Below are 22414 nucleotides of genomic sequence, written 5' to 3'. Positions count from 1 at the left end.
GACAAACATACCAGGCTTAAAAATGAATCTTGGTTGGAGTAAGGCAGGCGGATGAGCCTACACAGGATGTGCATTAGTTAAGATCAACAAGAACAAGTTCAGCATCATTTGAACGGAGAGATTCATTCATCAGTCTAATATGACAGTCGTCATAGTTTATGTGCCTCAATGAACTCACCCCACGTTAATGTGCAGTCGGTATGTGACGCTGGACTGAACGTTATATTGCTCATAATCCCCGAAAGGAACCAAAATACCTTCCTTCTGAAACATATCGGCATTCCTAAAAGCCTCTGACCTGCACAGAGAACACCGGTCTGTCTTTTGGGGATGAATGATGCCTCCTTGCGACGTCATACAAAACATTTTGCTTCTCTCCTCTCTGTTTGAAAACCATGTTTAAGTCTCACGTGTGTTTCACGAGCAATGAAGCCACGAAGACAAATAGGCAGCCGTTTGTTCTTGCAGCCTCGGCTCTTTTTTTTTGTCATGTTTGAACATCAATAACCTCATTCTGTAACTGTACTGGTGACCGGAGGAGCTGCAATCATCTCCTTCCTGTGTAAGTGACTCAAGCGACTGAATGGCTTCTTCTCCTTCGATTGGACAGGACCAAGCGAATGATTGGGTTACCCTTGGTTACTGTTTATCAGCTCGATGTGCTGCCTAGTGTGATGATGTTACAACTTGTTATTTTGACCTCCGGTCTTGAAAAAGAAAGATTGAGTAATAGTTATAAGCTGGTTACTTAACACTACTTGACTAAACAGATTGAGATGCCGGGTTTATTTCAATGCAGCATGAATGAGTGTGATCAGCTCTCAGGGATAAAGATTTCGGTTTTGATTTCTCAGTAATATCAGAAGCTATTGGAGTCTGAACAGAATTGGAAACTTCAGGGAATGTCTCCTGGCTTCCAGTCACTCTGAATTTTCTGTGGATTTCTTCCTCTCCTGGACTGGAGAACTATATCCAAAAACCAGTTAGAGAGTTTTCCGTTTTGTCTCGTGTTGTGATTATAGGAGGTTACAATATTGGAACAGCTAATTAGTAACTGTTACAGTTTCTTTTGTTCTGTTCAGTTTTTACACGGAGTTAACTACTTCTAAAATCCTCTTTCTTCGCTTGCACATTGTCCGCAGTTTGTAAGCCAATTGTGTTTCGCTTAAAGTGGAGTAGATTGACAAGTCACATTGCATCTGATATAGGTATATTGCATTTGTCTTAAATATGTGTCAGCTCCATGCTGATACACTAACCTATCTTTAAGGGCTCCAGTCTGATCACAACACGAGACACCTTGTCTTCCTGTGTAATAGACTGGAGGGAATGAATGGGCTATCCCACATCTTCTTCAACATGTTTTATTGAGCTGAATGATTTCTACATACTCTTATGAGGCATCGTGGGTTGCTGAATAAAAGCCTCAATGCTTAACTGTGAAATATTTCAGTATCTGGCAGGACTGTTACTTAAAAGGTATTTGCCCTTTAACAGCAGAAGCTTGAATATGACCCAGGTATTACTGCGCGTGGATGGAGACAGCTTGAGGAGCTAAGAGGTGACACATTGTTCAGAACATTGCATGTTCTTCAGCGCCCACTCCCAATTAAGATTGTATGAGGGAGGAAAGACATTGAGAAAGCAGCTGAAGATATTTCTGCCGAGGAAGAAACGTGGATGGAGGATATACCAGGATTGAGGTGATCGACATTCATGAGAAACGAATATTTTCAATTGTGCTATGATTGAACCCCCATCAGTGGGAAATTTAGAATTATTCCCATTTAGCACAACGTTATTTAGATCCTTACTCAAGCAATGTCTTGATGTCAGGGACAGTCACTCTTACCCGAACTCTTCATTTACTTATTTTGTTCATATTGATAGACCATGTTATTGGAGCAGCATTGTTTCCTTCAAACAGAATGAACTGAATGTCAGGAATTCGTTTTTCCAGAGTGTCAGGGGAGGTGAATAAGTGAAAAAAGTAAAGAGGGTCAGATAGATTTTGAACTTTGAGAGAGTGAGGGCCATAAAGAATTGAAAATAATAGCGGAATTAAGAGGTTCATAAGATCTTATCGAACGGCAAGGCAGGCTTGTTGAGTGAACGACCTGCTCTTATTTCTGATTTTCACTCATTCTGTTATTGGAAAGTTAGTGGCTGTTATTTTCATGGACGTTCTGGTACTGAAAGTTCAGGGAGAACAGATGATTTTGTCTGCCATTTCTGGGTGAGGCATGGGGCTTGTATTCAGAGATATTTTGGGTCAGCAACATGAACAACAAGTGAATCACAGTTTCCAGAAGGAGGAAGTTCTGGAAAAAGAGATAAGGATCCTCTTTTATAGACAGCTCGGGTTTCCCAGTCACAATTATAAAACTATTCCAAACCGCGTTCTATAGTTCTTATGAACTGAATTATCTCCTCTGTTTCCGTGCACCAGGTTAGAGGGGTAAGTGGCCCCAAACTGCTCCTGTCTAGCACGTTTGAGCGGCTGAATAAAACATATGAACATAGGACTGTGGAGCACGATTGGGTCACCAAGGACGTCTCCACCAGGCACGACGAGGGTGGTGAATCTGGTTTTGATCTCAGCTCCACCTGCCTTTCTGTATCTTATCATCTTTGACGTATTTCTCCGTCAAATATTTCAGAACATTGAATAAATGCAAATTTAGACACAAGACAAATTTCTGAGGAAGAGAAAATTGAGTCGAAAGGTTCTTTCAGAATTTCTCGTCTGCCTTCTTGTCAAGTCAGAGAGTCATACAGGAGAGCAAAAAAGCCCTGTAGTCTTGCTTGTCCACGCCGAGCAGATATCCCAATTCTGTCCATTCTCATTTACCAATGCTTGGTTCATATTCCTCTAAACACTCCCCATTCATATGCTCACCAGATGCCTTTTGAAATGTTGCAACTGGAAGAACGTCCACCACTTCCGCTGACAGCTCGTTCCATGCATGCAATAACTTCTGTGTGAAAATTTTAACCTTCATGTCCCGAAAATATCTTCCCGCTGTCACCTTAAATTTATGCCCGCCAATTTTGAATTCCCTCATCATGGCAAAAATAAATATCTTGTCTATTCATTCTGTCTATGCCATTTATTATTTTATAAACCTCTGTGATATCACCCGTCGGCCCCCATTCTTCAAATGATAAAGAGAGACCCAGTCTGCCTTTCCTCTCTGTCAATCATAACTTCGAGTCTCGGAAACATTCTGCACAATCTCAAACTTAACAAACTCTTTTGTATAACAGAGTGGACGGCATTAAATACAGGATTCTAATAGTGGCTGAACTAATGTCCTGTACAACCACAGCATGACCACCCAACTCCTATACGCAAAGCACTGACCAATGAAGGCAAGCATACAAAACACCTTCTTGATCATTCTGTTTTCCTGCGAGTCCACTTTTTAAGAAATATTAACCGACACGCCTGGGTCTCTGTTTGACAGCACTCCCAAGAACCTAAATATTCAATGTGCACGTACTGCACATTGTGTTACTTTACCAAAAGGCACCAGCTCACAATTATCTAAATTAACCTGTGTCTTCGAAACCTTAGCCCATTTTCCAATCTGAACAAGGTGCCATTGGACTCTGAGATTATCTTCACTGTCCACGACAATATTTATTTTGATTTCGTTTCCAAATGTACTAGGCAAGCACGTATTTGCATCCAAATCATTGACATAAATGACGAAAAGCAATAGACCAATCACTGAACAAGCAACACTTCCCATGGCCGAATGGGACAGACCAAAGTCTCCGGGAAACACTGTACCATTACATACTGCAATCTCCTTCCATTTATGTAACATACAGACTTTTATTCTTCCTTAAAATTCATAAATTCACAGTGACCCACGATATATTCCATATGCAAAGTCATTGTCCATTGGTTATCCATTATGGATTCTGCATGTTCCATTGATAACTACATTTCATTCCTAATTTTGTTTCGTTCACAAATTCAGATAGAATATATTTCATGCAATTACCTGAACTGTATGCAAATAGTTGATGAGCCCGGAATGTCCATGTGTCTTTCTAAGCAGTGCTATCTGTTAAACTGATGCAAAGTATATTACCCCTACAGTGTCCCTGCTTCTAGGTCAGGCGCCAATGCTCCACCGACTAATATGTAGCAGCTTTAAAAGGCTGAATGTTCGTTCTACTTCCTTTGTAACAGGCATAAAACAGTAAAATATTTGCTCAGTTACAGAATAACAGTCTTGAATGCCTGAATGGCGTTGTTCTGTTCCTGTTTAACACTCTTGTTGGGCTGAATAGCCAGTTTCAGAATAGGTGTAGCTGTGAGTGTTGCTGAACGTTTTGGAACCATCAGTGAATTGTCCACTTCTGACTTTATGATGAAGGGAAGACCATTGATGCTGCAGCTAATGATGGCCCATACTGCCTCGTGGATACCAAGTTTCCATTCAATCGGTCCTTGAGAGGTATGCCCTCCTCTGCAGGAGATCCTGCCACATAACACAGTGGACGGTATCTTCAGTATGAAACTGAGACTTTCCCACCGCATGAACTGTCTGCTGGGTTCTCATCCACACACTGTTTGGGAAAGATACGTCTTTGACAAGCTGCTTGTGGAGAGTGTTACTCTCCTGTTGGTACAACCATCACTTCCCACAGTCTGGCTGTTGTATATTTGATGCCTCGCCATGTTTCACCAGCAATGGGTCGATGGACAAACGTTTGGTGATGGGCATTCACTTACAACGCACAAATTACGTTATCTGTCCATTTCAACCTCAGTCCTTTCTCTGAATTGCATTCACCATCGATGGGAACTGGGTTTTTACCGAGGGTGGTGTGGAGGGAAGTAGATATTCATTTACAAGCGATTTCATGAACCTGTAACATTGACATTCTGAAAGCAATGTTGATGAATACCAGGGTAACCATTCTCCTGATCATTTACGCTCATGCCCCACCACTGGCATAACTGCCTTCGAATGGGACAGGATACCCCAGAAACGATGACGGTCCCTTATGCAATATTACGCATCAGGCCCGATTCTGTGAGGAGGACGATGTCAGACTTGACCAACATAATAAATGAAGATGCTCATGGAGCAGGGAATAATACCTTTAAAAAGCTAAATGAAAGACATTTCATCTTAATGAGTGTTGTATTCTCAAAACGGATTGAGGATTTCAATGAGCAATGAAGTAAATGGATAAGATTTGATAATACGAGCGACAAGTTGTGACATGGTGATTGACATTGGGAACTGAATATCCTGAAGATTTCACATTTGGGACTATTCTACAAAATTGTAAAGGAGATGGTGGACATTTGCAACTAAGGATGATATGTTTATCAAAATAAAAGGATCTTCCATCAACTGATCAAGGATTTACACAGATCATTGGAGTTGAGGAATAAGTGCAGTGTGTCAAAGTTTGCAGACAATAATTAGATGAGTGATGGAGCAAAGTGTTCAGCTGCATACAGACAGATTAAGTGAATAGGCCGATGGAGCACGATGTTGGAAAAATGCAGCAAAATGGGTTATTGTTTAACTGGTGAAAAATTGCAGCATACTGCTATGCAGAGATATCTGGTCATCCCAGAAGCACAGAAGGTGCAGCAGATAATTAAGGAGGCAAATGAAATATTGTTCTTCATTGTTGGAGAGATGGAGTTGAAAAGTAAGAAAGCTGTAATATAGACATATAGCGTGCTGTTGAGGCCACACCAAGAGTACTGTGCACAGTTTTACTCGAGTAAAAAAAATGCATTAACACTGGAGGGAGTCCAGTACCCGTCCACTGGGTTGATTCTGGAGTTGAAATTGTTGCCTTACTGGGAGACAAGGTGTGTCTCCGAGTTATAATCATGAACTTTCGAATAATGAGGCGTTTCTACAGAGACATTTGTTATTATGAAAGTAATAGATAAGATAGTCGCAGAGAGGTTTTTTCACAGGTGAATGAAACTAGAATTAGAGATCATAGCCTCGAACGAAGGGCTAGCAGGTTTTGGATTGAGTTTCGGAGGAATGTATTCCCCAAAATGTTTGTGAATCTGTGGAATTCCCTGCCTAATGAAGCAACTGAAGCTAAGTCTTTAAATGTCTTAAAGGCAAAGGCAGATTTATTTTTCAACAGTTCACGCTATGGTGAACGGTCCGTTAAGGAGAGATCAGTCCACGAAAATATCAGCCATGAGTTTGTTGAACAGTGAGAGGCCGTATAGAACGTAGACATTGCAGCATATCACTTGCCATTTCGCCTTCGATGTTCCACCGACCTGTTAAACCAACCTAAATTCTATCAAACCTGCACTATTCCCTTATTATCCTTGAGAAGAATGAACAAGAAAAATGAGATTATCTTGTTTATCTAATGACAAATTAAATGCCCTTTTTTTTCGACTCAAACAATATTGCCAGCAGGGCAGTCCACGCCTTTACTCGTCTTTCAGTCAAGAACCTACCACGTAATCTGTCAGCCCTTAATTTAAAACTATGCCCACTCGGGTTAAACATCATCTTTGGAAAAAAGAAGCTATCAGTCTCCACTATATCTAATCCTCTAATCATCTTGCATTCTTCTAATCATTAACCTTCTTTTCGCTCGTGAAAATAGTCTCAAGTCCTTCAGCCTTTCAGCATAATGCCTTTCCTTCATGCCGGTAATATTTTGGTAAATCTTCTCTGCACGGTTGTATTTGGTTTTACATCCTTGCTATTATTCAGTTACCAGGTGCTCTTACCCTGCTCCTATTTCTTGTGTTCTTATGTATTTGCTTATTCTTAATAATTTTATATGCAAAGTGCCAGTGGAGTTGTGTTTCGGGAGAGACGTCCACCCTGAGTTTGTGTGGCTCTCATGGAACTCACAGTTAGAATCAGGTTGGGTTCCCCCAAATGTTACTGCAGGCCATTTCCAGAGCAACTCCGCAATCACTGGAGATCCGGGAAATAAACAAACTCCCGAGAACCAAACACATCTTAGACAACCTAAATTGCACTGAGACAAACACATTCCGCTGGGAGCTGCCCTACAAACCCCGATATTAAGCCTGCACATGGCAGGCTTTACGAAATTACTGCCCTCCCCACACCCACATTGTGGTCATGAGCATGGAGCGCCTCCTAGGTGGAAAATGTGTTGTTGGAAAAGCGCATCAGATCAGGCAGCATCGAAAGAGCAGGAGAATCGATGTTTTGGGCATAAGCCCTTCTTCGGCCATATGTCCGAAACGCCGACTGTCCTGCCCCTTCGATGCTGCCTGACCTGCTGCACTTGTCCAGCAACACATTTGTCAGCTCTGATCTCCAGCATCTGCAGTTCTCACTTGCTCCTCCTGGGTGGGGAGGCTCTCAATCCCCTTCCCCTGTGGCCGGTAGTGGAGGCCATGACATTAGACCATGCCAGCCTGCTCCACAGTTGTACCCCAGGTAAGAACAGGCTTAGCCACGTGGACTAATGTACAGCATTGTCGCGAGATTATTGTCCTTCTTCACTCGACAAGCATTAGGCGAGAGACAGTGAGGTCGTACAATTCCCCTTGAGATGAACGGACAAGAAAAATGAGATTATCTTAACATAACGAAAGGAATCACGAAACATGACAATATCGCCCACGTCACTCAGAGTACACTAAAACAGCTTAACTGGAGCTTAGACGAGCAAGGAGAAACAATTATTTGTGGGAATTATGTATCAAAGTCAAAACTGCAAGGCACATTTTGTGCACGTTATCAACAGAAAATTACAAATGCAAGAAATTGCTGTCGAAACGTTATGTGTATGATAGGATCTGTTGGAAGAAAATAAATATAGCATTGCAATTCCGGGGACTCGTCATTAATTCAGTTTTTCTTTCAGATCTCCAGCGTCTGCAGTTCTTTGTTTTATTTTAGATCAGTAAGTACTGTGCGTTCAGTAGTTTTAATGGATGGCTTGATCTGGGCACAATGGGAATGGGCGAGGGCAGAAGTGCAGAAAATGTGTCAGTTACAGCGAATAATCCTGTCCACCAGACTTTGGGGAGGTGGTGGTATGTAATCCGCGGGAGAGTAAAAGGGAGGTAATGTTGAAGTGGAAGTCAACATCATCTGAACAGAGAGAGACGTGATTTGCCTCAGAGAAGCAGACCATTCAATCCACTTCATCCATGCCGACCAACTATCCTGAATTAATCTAATCTAATTTACCAGCACTTTGTCCATATCTCTCCAAGCTCTTTGTGTATTAATGTTCCCAACAGCTGCATTAACAATTTGTTTCTGATGACCCTTTTAATGGGCGGCACGGTGGCACAGTGGTTAGCACTGCTGCCTCACAGCGCCTGAGACCCGGGTTCAATTCCCGACTCAGGCGACTGACTGTGTGGAGTTTGCACGTTCTCCCCGTGTCTGCGTGGGTTTCCTCCGGGTACTCTGGTTTCCTCCCACAGTCCAAAGATGTGCGGGTCAGGTGAATTGGCAATGCTAAATTGCCCGTAGTGTTAGGTAAGGGGTAAATGTAGGGGTATGGGTGGGTTGCGCTTCAGCCGGTCAGTGTGGACTTGTTGGGCCGAAGGGCCTGTTTCCACACTGTAAGTAATCTAATCTAATCTAAAAAAAGTTCTTCCCCTCTCCCCTAAACTGGTGCCCTCTGGCTATGCACTCCAAAAGCCCAAAGCAACGACCATATATATTTACCCTATCCATGCCCATCATAAATTTATCGACTTCCATAATCTCACAACTCATTTTTTGAGGCTTTGGGGAAAACATCCCAAAACTACTCAGCTTCTCACGTTGTTTCAAACCCTCTAAACATGGTGACATCATTGTAAACCTTTTCTGAACCCTTTCAAGTTTCACAAAATCCTTCCAATGGAAGCAAGACCAGCATTGCACGTTATAGTCCCAACGTGACCAAACCAGTGTTCTGTGCAGCGACAGCATGTCCTTCCAACTCCTCTACTCAATACCTTAAGCGATAGGGCGGTATGGCGGCTCAATGGTTGGCACGGCTGCTTTGCAACGCTATGGTCTGGGGTTCAACTACAGCCTCGGGTGCCTGTCTGTGTGGAGTTTGCCCATTCTCGCCTCCTGCGTGAGGGTTTCCTCCTGAGAGGTCCGTTTTTTTTTGCCACAGTCACAAAGATGTGCGTGTAAGGTGAAATGGTCGTGCTACATTGTACGCTAAAGGTGCATTAGTCAGAGAGGAATGGGTCTGGGTGGGCTTCGTTTCGGATGGTCGGTGTGGACCTGTTGGGCCGAAGGGCCTGTTTCCACTCTGTCGGGAATCTAATCTCGAAAAAAATCTAATGAAGGGAAACATGTCAAATGCCTTCTTAACTATCTTATCTAACGGTGACTCCGCTTTGAAGGAACTCTAAATATGTACACGAGTGTATCTATGTTCAGAAATACTCCCCAGGACCCTAACATGAATGTATAAGTCCTACCCTGATATGCCTTTCCAAAATGCAGCACCTCACATTCATCTAAATTAAAGTGCATAAGTCATTCCTCGTCCATTTGGCCAATCTGATCAGGATTCTGTTGCTTTCTGAGATAAACTTCTACTCTAGCCATTACACCTTCATTTTTGGTGCTATTTGCAAACTTACTAACGTTTATCTCCTAAGCTCAAGTTCAAATTATTTGTATAAATGACGAACAGCAGTGAACAAAGTACTGATCCTTGTGGAACGCCAATAATCATCTGCCGACATTCTGAAAAAGCAACCCTCCACCAAAAACTTCTATCTCATACCATCGAAGCAGATATGTATCCAAATGACTAGTTCTCCCTGTAATGCATGTGATCTAACCTTGTACAGCAGTCTACCATGCAGAACCATGTCGAACACCTTACTGAAATATTTAGCGATCATGTCCTCCGCTCTTCCATTGTAAATTGTCTTTGTTACATCTTCAGCCAACTCATTCAAATTCGTGATGCATGATTTCTCATGCAGAAATCCATGATGACCATTCCTAATCAGTCCTTACCTTTCAAAATACACGGAAATCCTTTCCCTTTGGTTTACATCAGACAACTTGCCCACTAACAGCGTCAGGTTCAATGATATTTCATCAACCTGACTTTTCCTTTGCTAAATCATGGCACCATATTAGTCAATTTTCAGATTTCCTGCGCCTCACCCGTGGTTATGTACTCTACATATATCTCAACAAGGTGCTGAATAATCACTTCCGCCGCTTCCCACAGAACATAAGAGTTCAAACACCTTCTCCTCTGACATATGAGCACGTTTTGTAACTCATCCCTGTTTATTTAGACTATAGAGCACAGCAGTCACAAATTAGGCCGTTCAGCCCAACGAGTCTACTCCAACTTTAGACAATTGGTGATCAGTTTCTCAACCCCGTAGACCCGCTTTCCTCCTGTAACTCTTGATACCCTTGATACTCACGAATCTATCGATTTCAGTATTAAATATATTCAATCACATGGCCTCCACAGCCTTATCTGACAATGCATTTCATGGATTCGCCACTATCTGGTTGAAGACATTTGTCCTTATCTCTGCTCTAAAAGTTCATCACTAAATGTTAAGAATGTGCCCTCGAGTCATCGTCTCTCCTTCCAATGGAACCATCTTCCCAACATCAACTCTGTCCGGCAACTAAGTATTCTGTATTTTTCAATTAAATCCCCCTCACCAAGTAGCGATGCAGAGTCATCAAACTTTAAATATTTCATTCCTGCAGACAATCTCGTGAACTTCCTCCGACCAGGGTGCAAGGTCAATACATCGTACCTTATATATGGGCCAAACACTTAGCACAGGAGTCCAAATATGTCCTGAGCAGCTTTTCCCCAAGCACGATAGATCCCATAGCCTTCTCCAGACCAAATACTGATATGAAACACACATTTAGTCATTCATACATCTCCCGTGGATCCACAGAATTTTGGCATAGCTGATCATGAAAGATCCCTATTCTCTTCCTAACTTCTCTTTTGTCCCTAATGTATTTGGAGTCTCCCTCGTCCTATTTGCCTAATCTGTCTCAAGGTCCAATGTTGCCATGATTTTGCTCTTGCGGATTAGTCCAGTGCTCTTAGGAAACGTGAATTATTCGATCCCGGCTACATGCACCTGTCATATGCTTATCTTTTTCCTATTAAAGCCTCAAATTTGCTAGCCACCCAGCATTAACTATATCTAACAGCTTTGCCGTTCTCATGAACAGAAACTTACTGTCACTGGATTGCATTGTTGAAGGCCTCTCAATTTCCACATTTCCCTTTCCGCGAAACCAGCCTCTTCCTAACAACATTTAAAAGTGTGTTATGGACGAGGCCAGGCCACTCAAAACATTCTGAAGCAGGCAGCCCCAGACCATAACTTTTGAATTTGTTTCGGTAAGAGTACGGAGAAAATTACCTGAAGTCAGATAGCTAAGTGTTATACTACATGTTAAAACAGACAATGCGTTATTCATTAAATTTACACAATGAAACACAAATAAAGAATAAAGGTACCCTGCAGATCTCAAACTAACCAAGTAGACTTACTTACACTGTAACGAATATATACAACAGTCCCAAGCAGCAAACTCCCTATAACAAAAATCAGCATAAATGGAATACATCCTTGCAGGTTGAAGTTGAAGAGCAGAAAAGGGAGAGACAGAAATTTTCCATATAGCTCCCTATTGAACTTCTCACTTGATCACCACTGAACTAAACACTGCTCAGCTCAGCCGGAGAGGTGACCACTCCCGTCACTTTTAAAGCATGACCATTTTTGGCTGGAGTCTCATCTGTTTGCACATAAACAAATACTTCACTAAATCTGTCCACCTGCACCGAACCAGACTGATTGGAGCCCGACCCAGTTTATTGCCCTTCTGGGGAAAAAAAGAGACGAAGCATCGTTGCACCAAGGAAGCAGTTTTTCCCCAAGTCCTCTAGTTTCCATACCGTTAGGAAAATAAGGACGAGTTTGTGACAACTCCTCCCTGAGCAAAAAAAATCAACCATTTATACCAAACGATGGCTTCATTTTGAAAACTCTTCAACAACCCGTTTAGTAGCTTAAACAGACATATAGAATCATAGAGTCATAGAGATGTACAGCACGAAAACAGACCTTTCCTTCCAACCGTCCATGCCGACCGGATATCCCAACCCAATCTAGTCCCACCAGACAGCACTCGACCCATATCCCTTCAAATCCTTCCTAATTATATAAACATCCAAATGCCTTTTAAATGTGCAATTGTACCAGCCTCCCACATCCTCTGGCAGCTCATTCTATACACGTACGACCTTCTGCGTGAAAATGTTGCCACTTAGGTCTGTTATAAATCTTTACCCTCTCACCCTAAACCTATGCCCTCTAGTTCTGGACTCCCTGACCCCAGAGAAAAGACTTCGTCTATTTATCCTATCCATGCCCCTCATAACTTTCTAAACCTCGATAAGGTCGTCCCTCAGCCGTCGACGCTCCAGGGAAAGCAGGCCCAGCCTGTTCAAACTCTCCCTGTAGCTCAGATACTCCAACCCTGGCAACAACCTTGTAAATCTTTTCTGAACCCGTTCAAGTTTCACATCTTTCTGATGGGAAGGAGACCAGAATTGCACACCATATTCCAACAATGGCTGAACCAATGTCCTGTAAGCCGCAACATGACCTCTCAACTCCTGTACTCAATACTCTGACCAATAAAGGAAGGCATATAAAACGCCTTCTTTACTGACCTATCTATCTGCGACTCCACTTTCAAGGAGCTATGGACCTCCACTCCAAGATCTCTTTGTACAGCAACACTCCCTCGGACCTTACTATAAAGTGTATAAGACCTGCTAAGATTTGCTTTCCGAAAATGCAACACCTCGCATTTATCTGAATTAAACTCCATCTGCCTCTTCTCAGCCCTAATCAACTATAAACATGCAAGCATGCACAACAACATGCAAATTTAGGACACGGCATACGTGCCACCAAACGGCCCTGTATCTTATTCTTGTCTCGATAATACATTCACAATCATATGTTCGCCACCTGCCACATGCAAAATTGTCAAATTATATGGTTGCAACAATAAGTTCCTTCTGAACTCTCTGGCATTTTAGTCCTTATATTTTCCCACAAATGTCAATAGGTAGTGGTCAGTGTATGCGATTGCCTCAGATGCACTGCTGGAAATATAAACACCAAGCTTAAGCTCACTTTCTCCACCACTGAATATTCCTGTTGATGAATGTTCAATTCCTGGAAAAAATATACGATCGGTCTTTCTGTCCCCTCGTCATCCTCTTGCAGGAATACTACACTAACACACATATCATTGGCATCGATAGTCACATTGAAGGAATTTGTGCAATCAGGGAGGGCTAATACAGGGCTGGGGTTAACACAGGCTTTTGGCTGTCAAATGCCCCTTGAAATTCCGCGATTCACTGTAACTCTTTGCCCTTGTTTAACGATTGAATGAGTGGAGCTGCCTCACTGCTGAACTTTGGCACAAACATTCGATAATAGCCAGTCAATCCCAGGAAACGTTGTACCGCGTTTTTGTCGTCTGGGAATCCCAGTAACCGCTGTACCGTTTCTTTTTTTGTCGGCTGTGTGGGAAATTTCCAAATATCCGTTTCGTCACCCTCCTACGTAAAATCTTCAGCGGGCCTCCGGGGGAAGCACTGCTCAACATTCCTGCTTTGTATTTATATGTTCAGGCTTGTGATGTTATTTCCTGTGGTGATTTTATTTACTGGTCATGCATGAAAAATTCACTAAAGAGGAGGAAAACACCAACAAACCGCTATTCCTGAATGTCACAGTACTGCAAACAGCCAACAGGCAAATTCAAACCAGCATCGACAGAAGAAAGCAACACGTATGGAACAAATATTGAACTACAGAAGTAAAGATGCCAACATCCACAAACGAAGCAGCATCAGAACATTATTTCAACGATCCAACACACATTACAGCACAGAGTAACTATGCACGGCAGAGGAAAACCATCTATACCGTGCGTTCAGAAAGGATTGGTGTACAATGAACACAGTCCGCCGAGTTCCCAGCTACAAACCCAATCAAGCAGGCAAAACACGTCCAGAAATCTTAGCGACTCTCCCTACGTCAAAGGCATCTCAGAAATGACTGCCAGACTATTTACTCCCCTGGGCAACATGGCAGCACACAAATCCACGAAAGCACTAAAATAGCAGCGAATGAACTTAAAATACCCTATCCAGACAAGAAGCAAATCCAAAGTCGTTTACAAAATACCGTACAAGAACTGTAACAAACACTACATTTGACAAATAGGCAGAAGAAGTGCCAGCAGGATACATGAAAATTAATTAGCCACTCTCTTAGTGGCATCCTTACAATCAGGTAAGGAAGGGCGCCACTTCGCAAGGGGGCAGCACATCCATCCCTGGAGATGGCAAACAGAGACACGCACGAGAATTCCAAGAAACATGACATTCCAATCGGAACTCTATCAACAAACATATAAATTTAAACCCCATCTGCCACTACTTAAGAAAACAAAAGCTCCGAAAGTGACATCACCACAGGAAATGACATTACCACAGGACAGTACATCACGAACCCGAAGAAAAAAAGGAAACTTTGCTTCGCCCGGTGGCCCACTGAAGATATCAACTCGGAAGGTGAAGAAACGTTTGGAAATAAACCGTCCGGAAATGAACCGTCCAGCACAGCAAGCAAACCTACATCCAGTTTAGGAGAAATGATGCAGTCTGAATGTAATGTGCCAAAATAGATTCAACATAGATTTATGAACTGGGAGTCAAATTTGAGAAACTGACTGGTAAATAAATTATGAAGAAGCAACCTATGCAATATATTTGGATTTTGTGATAGACACTTGATTAATTCCCAAATCTAACCTGCAAAACAAAAAAACTCATGAAACTGGGCTAATTTCTGAACATTGCTTTGGTGTGAGAGAGGTGGAAACAGACACTGACTAGAATTAAACAGATTTATTCTTGAATAAAAGGCGACAGAGCATTCGCGTGGAGCCCACCTAATCATAGTGTCCATCAACAGTTGGGTTGAGGGAATCAAGTGCTGGTTCTCAAAGGATGCCATCGGATTGTAAGTGGTTGGGTAGGATTTAAACAAAAAAGCTCCAAGTTGATTCAGTCAAATGCAATGAACGGGCAAATACTTGGTAGATGAAGAGCCATGCAGATGAGTGTGATATTGTGCACTTTGTTGGAAAAAAAAAGAACTGCAGCCTTTCATTTTAAAATAGATCAGTTGAAAACACTTGATCTATAAAGGGACTTATGTTTTTTTACTTTTGTTATCTTTTGCACGCGCCTCTTGGGTCGATGCAAGGCAGTAATATCCGAAGCCAGCAGTCAATATGCGGCATTATCATGCGATCAGTGTACACAGATCCATCAAGTGGGTAGCTGTAACATTGAAAAGTATCTGGATATCATTGTACCCCAGTCTCTGAAAGCAATACTGGAGGGGGAGAAAGCTGTTCGGAAGAGTCATGATGTGTTGACCTTTATTGCAAGGGGAATTCAGTTCAGTAGTGACGATGTGTTACTGTAGCTATACAGGGTCTCGGTGAGTGAACATTGCGAACATTGTGTAGTATTATGTGCAGTTTTGAACACCTTAACAAATACAGAACAAACATGACATTGAGTAAATGCAGCGTAGGAAGACCGGACTGATCGCAGCGATGATCCCTTATTGTGGGAGCAAAGGTTGTTGCTGTGGGACTTGTATTTAATGGCGTTCAGGAAGATGAATGGAGATCTCAATGAAAGATGTGAAACGCAGACATAATGACTCATTTTGCATGCATGGATGGTAATTCAACTGGCTGAGACGTCGAAAAGAAGGTGTGACAAAATTAGGTACAGGCAGGCCATTCTGCATTGAGATGAGGATAAATTGCAGAACTCAGAGACTGGTGAACCGGGGTAATTCTCCTCCACATAAGGCTGTGGATGGCAAGACGCCGAATATAACTCAGAATTCCCAAACACCAAAGTGAGAGATCATGAATATGGTGTGGAGATAAAGGGTCAGCGATCATTACATTTGATTGTCGGAGCAACATTTAAGGGCAGAAGGGACGATTCCATTTCTATTTTATATTTTTTCAGTGATTAATCACATTGAAGGAAATGGACACTGTGGGGAAAAGTGCATTGAAAAAATGTTCGGAGCTTTTGCAGTAAAGTGGTTGCACTAACTGCACTGAGAAATGTAAATACATATAATTGTGATTACGCAGACATGGCCAGGGTGACAAATGTCGGGAAGTGAATGTCCGAGGATATTCAATATTTAGAACAGGCAAGTGAAGAAGTGGTCGAGTGGTGTCTCCAGCTTTGAGTTGTCTGGAGGTGAGTTACATGCCATAATATCATCGGTCTCTGACCTGGTCTTGTATCCAATGTGTTTACTTGTTTACTCCATTTGAGATCCTTGTCAATGCTAACCCCAAGGCTATTGCCAGTGCGTGATTCACTGATGGTAATACTTTTGAATGTCAAGAGGTGAGCTCAGATTGCCTCTTACTGGTGATGGTAATCGTCAGGAATTTGAGTGGCACGGATGCCCTGCAGCAGAAATGACTAAATTTCTACAAACACAACCAACCTCCTTTGGATTGGATTCCCTACAATGTGCAAACAGGCTCTTTGGCCCGGCAAGTCTGACTCTCCGAAGAGTAACTCACCGAGACCCATTTCCCTGTGACTAATGCAACTCACACTATGGGCAATCTAAAATGACCAATGTACCTAACCAGCACATCTTTGGACTGTTACCATGAGATTTCCTGGGTTATGGAATCATAGTTGTGGAAATTCAGGGTAATGCCTTTTCTAAGTTGTGCGTCATGATGTGACCACTACTGGTGGATCTGTCCTGCCGGTGGGGTAGGATAACCCCAGGAATGGTGACGGACATTCGTGAAACATCACCCATCAGACATGAAATTAAATGTTTAATATCTTCTCATAATTGCATTTGATTCTTTTTCCAATTGAAGGTGCCAGTTAAGTTGAGTTTAGCGTGAGGCCGAGTGGACACCTCCAAACTCCCCACATAAATTCGTGTTCGAGTCCTTAAAACGAGAACCATGTTGAGTTCCCCCACTTCTTAATGCACACCATTCCCAGAAGTCGCCAGAGAGTTTGAATGTAACCAGCGGCCCGGGGACCAGTGCCATCTTTGAAAGGCCATAGTGCACTGAGACAAGGACACGACATACCCTGTACAGCCCCGGATATTGAGCTTGCTAGTGGCAAGCAGAGGTACGTTACCGCCCTCCACAAAACCGCATTGTGGGCAAGGTGCTGCTCCAGATTGGGGGGGGTCTCAGCCAGGATTTTCCTTTCCTCAGGACCAGGAGTGCAGATCATGACAGGAGACCATGCCTGCCTGTTCTTAAGTTGCTTCCCAGATTAGAACGGTCTCAGCTGTCATGAGGAATGTACAGCAATGTAGAGAGGTCATTGTCATTCTACACTGCACCAGCCTAAGGGGAGATCCAGGGAGAATCTCACAATTCCCATTGAGAAGAACAAATAAGAGGTTGTGAGACTATTTTACCATGAAGACAGGCCTCACAAAACATCTCGCTGAATCTACCACCAATTATGTGCCATGTGACTCAAACTACGCAGAAAAAATGTTCAGCAGGATATTGGAAACTAGCGAATACAGCGAAGCATACCTATCATGAAACTAAAACTGCAGGGCAGAATTTGTGCGTGTTGCAAAGTGGAAGGTGGCTTAGAGTTGCGATATGTTTATTATTAGAGTTAATGAATAAAGGTGATATTTCTTGTTAATTACTGGAATTTGTGGAGTTATGTCTCACTGATAAATTAAAAGATTACGAGGCGAGTTGGCTGCTGCTCTGCGTTGGCTTTATTTAGTGGAAGTGTTTTCCAACTTGAGGTAACAGATTAGGGGATTAAGTCCATAATTTAGGCAGGTTTAGACAAATCCAATCTGAGAATTTGACAGATTTCGGGTTCGAATGCTCCCAGCTGATTTAAGCACTTGTCACCAAGAAATCTCAGTAAAACGCAGCTAAGACAATTTGTTTAATTTCACATACTTGTGTCTTTTTCTGAATTAAAAGTGAGAGAAATGTTTCTTATAATTGCTAAGGAGGTTCTGGTGGTTGAAGTCAAATTCCAAATTTTCTAAGAAAGTTTAGTAAGAAAATAAAATAGCATAGTTTCATAATTAACGCAGAGGCTAGATTTCAGTTTAAACAAGAACTCAGGTAAATTTGAAAAAATGGAAGGGAGTTAATTAAGCACTTCGGCGTATCAGAGAAACGGAAAAATGCAAGAGGGTTACAAAAAAATTCAAGAACAATTGAGGAGAATAGAGTGAGAATACAAACAAAGGTAGAGATAAAGAGAAAGGAAGAGAGAACAAAAAGCGAAAGAGAAGAAATAATCAAGAGCGTGAAGGTTCTTAGCTAAGAAAATGGAGAGAGAAGAAAGAAAGAGAGAAAATACAGAAATGGAGAGAGAGTTTGAACTTGAGAAGTTGTGACTTAGTCAGGAAATTCAAGTTGCCAGGATGCAGCTGAATAGAGAAATCATATGTGCTAACATGTTATAACAAAGCCGAGTTTGATGGGAAATATGACGAAGTGTTCTTTGTTTAATTTGAAAAATTGGCTAAGCAGGTGGAGTGATCAGAGATCTTGTGGTAATGCCAATTCAGACTGTACTGATACGCAGAACTCGTGAGATATTTGCAGCGGATTCAGTTGCGGCATAAAAAGTTTGTGAAGTGTTCAAACAGTTAAATTTGGCTGCTTATGAATTGGGAACAGAAGCATACAGACGGCAGTTCAGAAAATAAAGAAGGAACGAGGTCAGACTTACGTTGACATCGCAACAATTGAACATTGTAATTTTTATAGATGGGTGCGGACTTTAAATTAGGTAACACCTCGAAAGCTCCAAGATGGACTTCAGGCTACTTTCGACAGAAAGAAGAAAGTTTGCAGGTGACTTCATGAAGCATATACGATACTCAGCGACTTATTCAGGGTGGGCAGAGAGAGCCTTTTTCCTCGGATGTCGATGGCTAGCCAGATGGCAAATAGCTTTTAATTGGGGGGTGATGGATACAGAACAGATGTCGGAGGTAGGTTATTTACTCAGAGAGTAATAGTGGGTGGAATTCAATGCCTGAAACAATACTAGACTCGGCAAATTTAAGGACATTTAAATGGTCATTGCAAAGGAATGTGGACGAGAATGGAATGGTGTAGGTTAGATTTGCTTCAGATTGGTTTCAAAGGTGAACGAAAAAACCAAGGGCCGATTGGGATGTACTGCGCTGTAATGTTTTCCATTTAATGTTCTAATTTCGATGAATACAAATTTGAAAAGTGAAAACAGCAGCACAGATGAATATACACTGGTGAATCAGGCAAAGTTTAGCGTTCAGCAAAAGTCCATCTTGTGAAGGACATAAATTACAGAAAAGAGACGTCCGAAACTGTAAATAAACAGTACAGAATGCTGTTTATTATTTCCCACAGTTCAGAATAGAAGCTCAATGTGGAGAAAATGTGGTGAAGGGCTTTAGTTATTTTCACTGAAGTGGGGTGTGACACAAAAAAATTACAGCGTTGGTACTTTAAGAAGGATAGTGGGAAAACGTGTTTTCACTGCGAGACGATGCGATATGTGACGACAGCTGCTGGTCATTCAATAAATTCTCTGTGGGAAAATACGTGTTAAAAACGCTGAGCCATTGGCATTAGTGAAATACGGAAAGGAAACCCCAAGAAATCCGATGAGTTGCAGGAGAGTGCGCAGTGTAGTCTGGGTATCGGATGGTCAACGTCGCAACCAAATCAGACTCAAATACAACACAACGTTTGAATCAGTGTATAGAGAAAGCTCGACATGCCAGTTATATCATTAATTTGGACCTGATGCGTCGTTATAGCAGATACTTTTACAAGAAAAAGGGACAAAATTCTGCGTTGGTCATCCGAATTGGGCTTCACCAATTCATATTGATGCATTTTGGAATGAAAAAAAACGCCCGAGCCACATTCCAAAGACTCATGAACAGAGTTGTGGCTGGATTCCAATCTGTGCTGTCTATCTGGATAATGTAGTGATTTTCGTGATTCGTGCAATGATTAGAAGATACAGTTGGCAGAGATGTTTGCACGATAAAGAGAAGCAAAACTTATAACAAATGTAATTTAAACTGAATACATGAAGACAGGAGCGATATTCTTGCGATAGAGTTTCAAAGGAACTCAACACCCTCCAGAGAAAATACTGAATGTTCGAAAAGGAGTGTTTGAGTTCGGTACTGGCCTTATAAGATTTCATGCTTGTGTCACGAAAATGTGTTGGAGGGATGTGCGTACATGAATCACAATCCCGTGACATTATTGGAAAGATGTAAAGAAAGAACATGCGACTATTTGGTTTCAGTCTGCTGTTACAGACTTTCAAGTTACAAACTGCACATGTTGTGTGTTTCACGAATGTGACAGCAATTGCTTTATCGGGATTGATGGATAAAGTCTGGATAAGAGGGAACCAATATGACTGGATAAGACTGGAAAATATGTGTGTGTGTGTGTGTGTGTGTGTGTGTGTGTGTGTGTGTGTGTGTGTGTGTGTGTGTGTGTGTGTGTGTGTGTCTATGTGGCTCGCATGCGCCTGAGCGCTCACCGAGGTAACCATGAACTTCCATTAATGTCCGGTTTATTTCATGGCAGCAGGGTTAAGAACTTGAACAAAAATGAAGGCATCTTTTCATTTAATGGTTCATTCTTTATTCATAAGAGTGGAGGTATTATGAAATTGAAAATGCGTACTGTCCCTTTAAGAGGGACTGAAAGCTTGAAGCTGTCAGACACCTGTCAAAGAACAGAGTATTATGGAAAGATTAAACATGTGAGACATCTGGCTGTAACCTAGATACATCGATAGCTCAATTTTTCGTTTTTTTCACACCGGTTAGAATTCAAACTATCAATTTAAATTATGGACGAAGACACCAAAACTGTTATGAATTCGGATCTTACTGTTTTGACAACGTGGAAGCCATGAGATAATCCAAGGTATTGTGGGAGCAAGAAAATTTTGCGTTTTGGACAATTAGCGAGAAAGAGAACCAAACCATATTGAAAGACTGCTATTCACAACACCATATATTAACGGTACATTTTCACATGGAAAATCTTTGCTGCAAAAAAAAACGAAAATGGTCTAGAGAAACCAAGAGACAGAGGCCGATCGACACGGCAGACGACAGTCTCTGTCTTGTTTTGAAAAGTTTGCGGCTGTAAATTTATTAGGTGTTTTACTTGTTCGACATATTGTTACCGAGTGGGAGGTAGATATGAAATATTTAGACTTGCAAATATTTGTTGCTGAATGTTCACTTTGGAGTTCAACAAAAAAACTGATATTGCTTGTAAAGTATGGAAATTGTGGCAGTTAATTATCACTCATACTTTAACAGATTACGAGACAAGGTGAGCGTTTCTGTGTGTTTGGTTTAATTATCAATAGGGTTTACCACCGTGTTGCAACAATTGGCATGTACGGACGGCACGGTGACTTAGTGGTTAGCACTGTTGCCTCACAGCACCAAAGACCGTTTCAATTTCTGCATCAGGCGACTGACTGTGTGGAGTTTGCACATTCTCCCCGTGTCGGTGTGGGTTTTCTCCGGGTGTTCCGGTTTCCTCGCACAGTCTAAAAATGTGCAGTTTAGGTGAATTGGCCATGCGAAATTGCGTGTAGTGTTAGGTACCGGGGACAATGTAGGGGAATTGGTCTTGGTGGGTTGCGCCTCGGCGGGTCACTTATAGCTGAAGGCGCCTCAGAGTTGAAGAGTCGGTTGTGTGTTGTGGGCACGAGCGGAGGGAGGCTTTTCCAGGCGAGTAACAGGAGGTCGTGTTGCAGGTTGAAATTCATCATCATCCGAACAGATCTGACGAACCCGAAGAAACTGGGATTATGCAGGCCTGCTCGGCTGGTCGTGTGTTCAGACACACACGGAAGCCCAGGCTGAAGGAGTGAAAAGACAACGAAGTGACACTGTTTCTCCTGACTTACATATCATCGACAGTGGGATGTGTAAATGCAGCCAGGCGAAGGTCAGTTGATAAGCAAGGAGCAGGCAGGTGAATGAGGTTTAAAAATATATCAGCCATACTCAAATGGCTGAATTGTCTCAGTGGATCGAATGACTGAACTGTGCTCTTGTGTCTTACTGTCTAAGGGACAGAAGCAGATATTTAAGCAGGTATTTACCTGCACTCTGAAAAAAACTGTGATTATAAAGAGAGGCACTGTGAAGATGAACTACCTGTCGTTCATAGAGAACATCCGATCACAAACACAAGCGTGTAAAGTTGTGAGATGA

This window comes from Hemiscyllium ocellatum, chromosome 8, assembly GCF_020745735.1.
Source record: "Hemiscyllium ocellatum isolate sHemOce1 chromosome 8, sHemOce1.pat.X.cur, whole genome shotgun sequence".
Lineage (NCBI taxonomy): Eukaryota > Metazoa > Chordata > Chondrichthyes > Orectolobiformes > Hemiscylliidae > Hemiscyllium > Hemiscyllium ocellatum.
Note: the sequence above shows the minus strand (reverse complement) of the source record.